This window comes from Phocoena phocoena, chromosome 7, assembly GCF_963924675.1.
Source record: "Phocoena phocoena chromosome 7, mPhoPho1.1, whole genome shotgun sequence".
NCBI classification, from domain to species: domain Eukaryota; kingdom Metazoa; phylum Chordata; class Mammalia; order Artiodactyla; family Phocoenidae; genus Phocoena; species Phocoena phocoena.
The window spans coordinates 83,024,943-83,033,746 of NC_089225.1; the positions used below are offsets into that span (position 1 = coordinate 83,024,943).

At 38.7% G+C, this 8,804-nt stretch overlaps 1 non-coding gene and 1 pseudogene across 1 annotated transcript; both read right to left on the minus strand.

Moving 5' to 3' along the window:
* Positions 1 to 7,860: 7,860 nt before the first annotated feature.
* Positions 7,861 to 8,402, minus strand: LOC136125850 (large ribosomal subunit protein uL22-like; annotated as a pseudogene).
* An 89-nt stretch (positions 8,403 to 8,491) lies between these two features.
* LOC136126153 (small nucleolar RNA SNORD58) lies at positions 8,492 to 8,557 on the minus strand. Its single transcript, XR_010656051.1, has one exon. It is a non-coding gene; the product is annotated as a small nucleolar RNA SNORD58 (small nucleolar RNA).
* Between the last annotated feature and the right edge of the window lie 247 nt (positions 8,558 to 8,804).

An 8,804-nucleotide genomic window follows, 5' to 3' on the forward strand; every position in this document is an offset into this window, starting at 1 on the left:
AGTTAATTACACTATATTTAAAGGATAATATGATACACATAAATAAATAGATATAATGTAATAAATATAATACATAATGTATGTAATGCATATCATATAATACAATAGCTATAATGTAATGTAAATAAGTGAATGTTACTTATAGTCGTTAGGCCCCTGACTTGTTCCCTTTTGCCCATGTCCTTGACTTGAGATACAACCCTCTTTGGGGTTAGCATTCTACGTTACTCTCTAGGACTCTTGGACCTGAACTTCTTGCTCTCCGTCCCAGCTCCCTAGCAGAGATTGGTACCTGCCAAGACCTTTCTGTTTCTGATGGCCATCTATCTCCAGCTCTGCTTCTAGTCTGCTCCTGGATTCTTTGGAGGAACACACAAACAGATATAACTGTTTGGTCATGTCCTCTGGAGCTCACACTTATTAATTCCCCTTAGTGATAACTGATCTTAAACATGTTTTACCACTAACAGACCTCATGCAAAATTTGATATTTCTAACAATCTGAAGCAGTTTGCTTAGTGCAAAGAACACTGGATTTAGAGTTAGAAAGTCTGCTTTAAATAGCACTTAACCTCTTGGGCTTAGTTTTCTCATCTGTAAAGTGGGGATGACAATTACCTATTTGATGGGTTTGTTGTTAGGATTAAATGAGATAATACATATAAAAGTTATTTGCAAAGGACTATAAAAATGTGATTTACTTTTCAGAATGGATAATTTACTGAGTGGAAGAAAACCATGATGGCAGCAATAAATAGGTACTTGAAGCATTATGGTCAGAGGTTCAAGTTTATTCTTCATTTTTTAGACAACACTCCTTCTTAGGCAGGGAACAGTAATGTTGATCCAAATTCAAATAACAAAACAACCTCACATTTTTCAAAGTTAAGTTCTTAGGAAGCTATAGTTCTCAGGAAGCAGAAACTATTGAGTTTCTGCCTCCGCCCCTCCTCATTATAATTATATTTGCCATCTAAATTTTGGGGACAGTGGTGGTAAATTTCCCTCCAACTAGGATATGCATTTAATTGTGAGGGAGGTATATTAAACAAACAAAAGATCTTAAGTGCTTATTTCAAGGAAAGGCCATGTGTAAGAATCAGATTATTTTGGGCACTAAAATGTTTACTAGAAACAATTTAATTGCCCTACGCAAATCCTAATTTGAAAGTTAAGTGTGATTAGAAGAAAAAGAAAATATTCAGAAGAATGTAATCCTCTGAATTGGTAAATCTGTTTTTCATTGAAAGGGAATTAACACATTGCTATGGGAAGGCAGTATTCTTACCAAATATGCTGTTCTGTGTTTCTCAAACCCAGGGGATCTCCTATGGGATCTATCCTGTGACAGTACTCTATTTGAACAATTAGTCAACAGATTTCAACACAATGGAAACTGAAAAAACAGTATAAAAAGATCTGGAAAGCTTCTCACTATTCTGCCTTCTGAGATAAATGGTTTGTTATAAGGAAAAATAGCTCGTTCCTATTTCTGAAGCTACAAATGAAACCATGTGGGTTTTCATTAAAATCCAGGGACTTTCTTAGCACGGAAAGACATGAAAGAATCGCCCAGGGTAAAAGTCATATTGTCACTGATTCACTGCAATTAGCTAATTTGACTAACTCCTTTCCTGCTGAAGGAAGAAAAGCTCCCTGTGAGCTGGAGAGGACCTGAGAGGTCATCTTCTTGCAAATGAAGAATCTTAGGTAATTTTTGCAATTCAGAATAAAGGGGCTTGAATATTTATAATACCTCACTCTGAGGCATCATTCCTTGCTGTTCACATGCAGAGAGAATTGCTTTAGGTGTGCTTTTGTCTGACCTATTGAGTCAACCATTTCTTGTATATATAATTCTAATTATAGTAAAGAACAATGTCAATATTTAGTCATCTTTCTCCATTTGCAAGTAGAACTCTTAATCCTTACTTGAAAGAAAAAAAGCTTTCCCCTGCTCTGTTTGAAAATGCTAATATCCAATGTCTGTTTCTTTTCTGCAGTTATTTCCTGCAACGTATTTCTAAACATCTGAATTTAAAATTATATCTTTGGGAAATGAAGATATTTCTTTTATTTATTTTCCAAACAATGAAACTGACTCAGAAAAATAGCCCTGGCACTCGGTGGAAAGCCCACTAGTTACAAAATCAGACATAATGTGTACAACCTTGAAGTTTGGAGCTGCCGGTGGAAGCTTATGCCATCAACCCCTCCAACTTAATCAAGTTCAAGTTTTTTGGCATCCCTGCTGGCTGTGCGACTTCAGTGAAGAAAGGCAAAGAAATGAGAGGAAGTGCTGGTAGCAGACAGCACTGTTCCCTATAATTCCCATCATTTGAGATTCATGCTTTTGAAGTCAAATATTTCATTCCAGGAAATGTTTAAAATTCAGAAGCTGCTGGTTGAAAGGCAACATTGGACCACTGTTTGCTATTAGCACCTCAGGGATAAGCAACTCATTCACTGTGGGTAACAGGAGACTTAAGAACAGGAGGCCACTGCTATAGTAGGACACCCACTGTGGGACTAAGGACAAAACTCTAATTACCACTCTGCTAATAACCAGCTGTGTGAGCAAATCACTCCCCGCCCCTAGCCTCTCTCTCCACATTGGAGGAATGAGAGGGTCGTTCAGCTCTAAATTTCTACAACTCTACTAAGGCAGAGAAGGCAGAGTGAGGTAGAACCGGGTAAGGGAACAATGAGTCTTGTTGTCCCTGACGTTTCTGTCCCTGCAAAGCCAGAGAACTTGAAGGCCAAGTGCTGAAGGAGCTTTCCAATTCTTGTTCAGCTCTGTGATCCTAGCTTGAGTTGTTGTCTCAGGTGGACGGTGGCTCTTAATCAGGGAGCAATGGCCCAGTGGTCAGATTTGCCCCACTTTGAGCCCCACCTAGCTGGGCTTGTTACTCACCTTTAATTTTTTTTTTTTTTTAGCGTAGCTGTGAACCCACTGCTTAGTGACACTGCTCTTCACTTGGAGCATGAATAGCCCCAAACGACTCAGTTTTTTCTGTCCTATTGAACCCTAAGTCTCCGATTTACTCCCTCCTTTCTTTTCAGAATTGGTCAAAATTGCCTTTTAAAGAGAATGCATTGAAATGTACCAAGGCTGATTCTGATTCACTCAGGACCACTTTCAATGGTAGTGCCAGTTTATCTGACCTTCCCTCCCCCTTAAAAAAATCACCTAGCCTCTTACAAAATCCAGTTATTGCATTTTTTCTGACTTTTGGAAATCATTAGGTAAATGTGAGTAGACATGTTTTCTCACACTTCGTGTCATGGTCAGATAGAGGCCAGGTCTGTCATTCTTGTTTCCTTCTGTCCCTTCATTGATGTGCTCCATGGGAGAAAAGAGACACATCGGAATCTGTATTGGAATGGAGTTGTTCCTGATCAAAGCAGCAATAAGATAAATCAGATTTGCAGAGCTTGGAGAACTTTAGATCCAAGCTACCCCTGCTTTCAATTAAAAAGTAATAAGCAAACAAGGTAAATAATATGAATAAATGAAGAGGCTCTATAAGAACCCTTCCAGAAATTTTCAATTAATATAAACATATATATGCTTATTTTCTTTCTTCCTACCTCCCTCCTTCCCTCCTTCCCTCCCTTTCTCTCTCTTTCCTTTTCCTTTTCCTTTCTCTTTCCTTCTTTGTTTCTTTCCTTCTTTCTTCTTTTCTTTCTTTCTTTTTCTTTCTTTCTCTTTCCTTTTTCTCTTGATGGAAACCAAGAGATAGAGGCTCTCTGAGTCTCTCACCAGAGCCTGTTTTTATTTATTTATTTAGATTTTTTCCAGGTTTATTGAGATATAATTGATGTACAACATTGAGTAAGTTTGAGGTATACAATGTATATGGTTTGATATATATATACATATTGTGAAATGATCACCATAATAAGGTTAACACAACCACCACTTCCCATAGTTACATATTTTGTGTGTGTGTGGTGATAACTTTTTAAATCTACTCTCTTAACTTTCCATCTTTCTTTCTTTCATCTTTTCCTTCTTTTTACATAAACAAAGTCACAGTATTCATCCACTCCTGCTTTCTTTTCTATGATTGTACAATATATTTCATTGTTTGGGTATGCTGTAGTTTGTTGAACCAGTCCCCAGTTGAACATTTTAACTCTACTTTTTGATTTGTTAGTTGGATAAGTCAGAGAGCGTAGATAAAGAGACCACACTTTTTAGAGAAGTCTGCTTTATAAGATTAATTTGGGGTAGAAAGTGTCTTCTTCAGAGCAGAGACCACTTTTTGTGTTTCTTCATTAGTAGTAGGCATGGTCTCTGCAGGCAAAGCTGTCCTAATGCTGCCAAATCGACATGACACCTGGTACAGTCACTTGTATTACCTGTGTGTGGCGTTTGTTAATTAATGATAATTACTGTGTTTCATTTTAGAGGAAAGAAGTGAGTTACTGAGAGATTGAGCTGCAGGATGGGGGGAGTGGGCCAAGAGCCAACGCTTGGCTGTTGAACTTGATCTTTATTCATTAAGTGTTTTTCATTATTTCAAGGACAGTTATTACCATTACCATTAAAACTGTTGGTTTCGAGCTAGCATGTATAAATCTAGATTAGAAGACTGATCTCCAGACACAAAAAAGTTTAAAACACAAGAGATGAAACGAGGTCCATGTTAAAAAGTCAGAAATGAACTATTATTATCAGTATTGTGATGTGAACTGAAATGCTAAAAATTACATTGTCATTAATTTATATAACAAAAATAATTGAAAACAGTACCTCACAGCATTGTTTTTCAGCATGAGCACAACTATAATTAAAAAAAATTTTTTTTGCGGTACGGGGTCCTCTCACTGTTGTGGCCTCTCCCGTTGCGGAGCACAGGCTCCGGACGCGCAGGCTCAGCGGCCACGGCTCATGGGCCCAGCCGCTCCGCGGCGCGAGGGATCTTCCCGGACCGGGGCACAAACCCGCGCCCCCTGCACCGGCAGGCCTCTCAACCACTGCACCACCAGGGAAGCCTCCCACGACTACAATTTTATGCAGGATAATTCTCTATTCTTAAGTGCCTCTTCTGTAATTCTAGGAAGACGTGATTTGCAGTGCAGTGAGCAATGCCAATTACCTCGTTTCTCTTGTGGGCTGCAGCTAATGCTTGTCCTCACCGTCCTTCTCACTAAGACATGCAGCAGACATCAACCACCATTACTGCACAGGCTGTCTGCATCCTTAATTAGCAAATAACACACAGCAGAGCTTAGTGGCAGAGTAGACAATATTTTGCATTTAAAAAAATTGTGGTAAGAAGCAATCCCAAATAATTTGCACAATAGCTTGTGTACTGTGAGCCCAGGACACCACAAGGTCTTAGGGAGCCAAAACCATTTGTCTGATAAAATTTCAAGAATCTAACTGAACATACCCTGCTTGCCTAAGCAATTTGCAATTATGTTTTGGAGTACAAATAGGAACATTTTCAGGGTTATTCCTCATATTTTGACGGTAGCTTTCCAGGTTAATTTACCTTGCCATGGTTGCTTCATGCTGTTTCCTTGGCTGTTTATTTGGCACTTGATGTAATTAGCTGTTGATGGTTCCAGCACAATGAGAGATTACTACTGGATGGGAAAATACCACAACTTAGGTCTTATCATTGATTTTCTGCTTTGTTGTTTCATCATATCCTCAAGATTCATCTTGGCTATTACTGGGCAAGAGAGTGGTGGAAGTGATTCTGATTTAACGAAAATAAAGGCACTTCAAACTGCAGCAGGGAAGGAAAAGGGAGCTAACATTTATTGAGTACCTACTGTGTTCCAGGTAGTACTCCAGGAGAACTGTCTTGTTTTATCCTTATAACACACCTTTGAGGTCTTTATTATTACCTCTATTTTACAAACTAAAAAACTGAAATTCAGATTATATAATTGCATAATGTCACACCACTCAAAAACAGTGGAGCCAGGATTGGACTCCAAGTTTGTTTATCTCCTATAATTCTGCTTCTTCAAATGATGATAGTACTTTATATTTGTATACAGTTCTATAGTTTTTAACGTACTTTCCCATATGTTATTGCCTTAATTTTCCCACCAGCTCCATTTGGTATACGCTATTATAAAATTTTACAGATGGGGAAAATGAAGCTCAGGGAGGCTGTGACTTGCCCAAGGTCAAACACATAATAAATAGCAGGGCTAGGACTTGGAGACTTGTGAACGTAAGAGCATCACTTTTTCCATGACACTGCTAAAGACTCAGAGCAAACCAATTCCTATTTCGAAGAATGTAGGTTATTTTGCACTATGTTGTGTGTTTATTTATAACTCTATATTACTATATTCCATGCACTTGGGAAAATAATTTGTGAGAATCACAGCTTAAGACATAGATGTTGTTATGCAGTTAAGGCCAAATGGTGAATTAATGAATTAGAAAAGCTAGGCTAGGGACTTTCCTGGTGATCCAGTGGCTAAGACTCCACGTTCCCAATGCAGGGGGCCTGGGCTGGATCCCTGGTCAGGGAACTAGATCCCACATGCCGCAACTAAGACCTGAAGCAGCCAAATAAATTAAAACAAAACAAAACAAAAACACTTAGGCTAAGAATACACATTTGTAGTTATGCATAAAAGTAGCAGAAGTTAGATCTGAGGTCAGGCGCAAGTTGAGGCATCTTCTTATTGAGACACTGATATGGCAGTTAGATACATTTCAGTCTTGTTTAATAAAGGACTCTCTTGCCCAAGAAGACAACTTATTAAAAAGTTGGAGTGAAGAGGGGAGGAAGTTGGGGGAGCAGTAGGAATCTTTTTCTTAGTTAAATTTTTAAACTCCCCAATCCCTTCTCTTTGACTCCCCCTGTCCCTCCAAAAGATGTTTACCTAATAAAAACATTGGCACTGAGATGTGAATGCCTTCTATCTTACCTTTTCAAAGAGAAACCTGTTAGCACAATTGGAATTCCAAGTGGTGGTAGGTCCCTGAGAGGTTCTTTTGAGTAGGGGTGGTTTCTGTTGCTCTATGATTGTCCCAGGAAGCCTCATCCCTAAACTTGCCCATAACCCCCCTCAAAATACTCTTTCAACATGCTTTCAGCAGCAAATATTTATTGGGCACAGTTTTTAAAAAGTTTCTTCTTATTCTTTTTATTGAGGTGTAGTTGATGTATAATATAGGTTTCAGGTGTGCAACATAGTGATTCACAATTTTTAAAGGTTATATTCTGTTTATAGTTATTACAAAATATTGGCTATATTCCCTGAGCTGTACAATATATCCTTGTAGCTTATTTTATACTTAGTAGTTTGTACCTCTTAATCCTCTACCCCTGGGACTTCCCTGGCAGTCCAGTGATTAAGACTTTGTGCTCCTAATGCAGGTGGCGCAGGTTCAATCCCTGGTCGGGGAACTAAGATCCCACATTCTGTGTGGTGTAGCCAAAAAAGAAAAAAATTAAAAAAAAAAAATCCTCTACCCCTATCTTGCCCCTCCCCACTTCCCTCTCTCCACTGGTAACCACTAGTTTGTTCTCTATAACTGTGAGTCTGTTTTTTTAATTTAATTTTATTAAAAAATTTTAAAATAAAATTTTAAAAGGTTACTTTCCATTTACAGTTACTATAAAATATTGGATATATTCCCTGTGTTGTACAATACATCCTTGAGCCTATCTTATATGCAGTAGTGTATCCCTCCTACTCCCCCACTCCTATATTGCTTCCCCCGCCATTGGTAACCTCTAGTTTGTTCTCTATATCTGTGAGTCTGTTTCTTTTTTGTTATATTCACTAGACTGTTGTATATTTCAGATTCCACATATAAGTGATATCATACAGTACTTTTTTTAAACTTTTATTTGCATTTATTTTTTGCAGCATTTATTCCTGGGCCATAAGTTTTTGTTTCTTCAATTTCTTCTGGGATATCTTTTTCTTCTGGGCAACCTCCTCTTCTGGTTTAGGAACAATCTGTTCTTTTTCAGTAAGGATCATCTCAATGTGGCACGGGGAGCTCATGTATGGGTAGATCCGACCGTGAACTCTATAAGTCCTGTGCCGCATCCTGGGGACTTTGTTCACCTGGATATGCTCGATGACCAGAGAATCTACATCTAAGCCCTTAAGTTCAGCATTGCTCTCTGCATTTTTGAGCATATGCAGTAAAAATTCAGCACTCTTTTTGGGCCACAGACCCTGCGTCCAGCCCCACTGTTTGGCCTGGGCACACCTACCAACTCCACCATTGTAATGATGGAATGGCACACACTGCTTCTTTAAAGTGACATCCTTCAGATACTTGGTGGCATACCCTTAATGGCCTGGGCTGTTTCATGAGTGTTCTTAAAGTGAACACGAAGATTTGAACCTCTCGACTTGCATGATTTTGTGGGATTTTCTGGGTCAAGTGAATAGCGAACCATTTCTAGAGGTCACCTGGAAACGAGTAAGTATAATTCTGTCAACATATTTACAGTAACTTACACGGTTTATGTACTAAACGCTGCCTGCAGCTGCTCAGAGAGTAGTTGTTTTCATGATTAATCCAAAGGTGTCCTAAGAAACGCCATCATCACAGCCATCCTTCTATCCACTGTTTCTTCCCATGTGGAGCTACCAGTGACTACAGCAGTGCTGACACTAGACTAGTGACACAGACATCATTCCTTTTACCCTCTCAGGCTGCTGACCAGAAAAGCTATCATACAGTATTTAGTAATATCATACAGTATTTGTCTTTCTCTGTCTGACTTATTTCACTTAGCATAATACTCTCCAAGTCCCTCCATGTTGTTATAAATAGCAAAATTTCATTCTTTTTATGG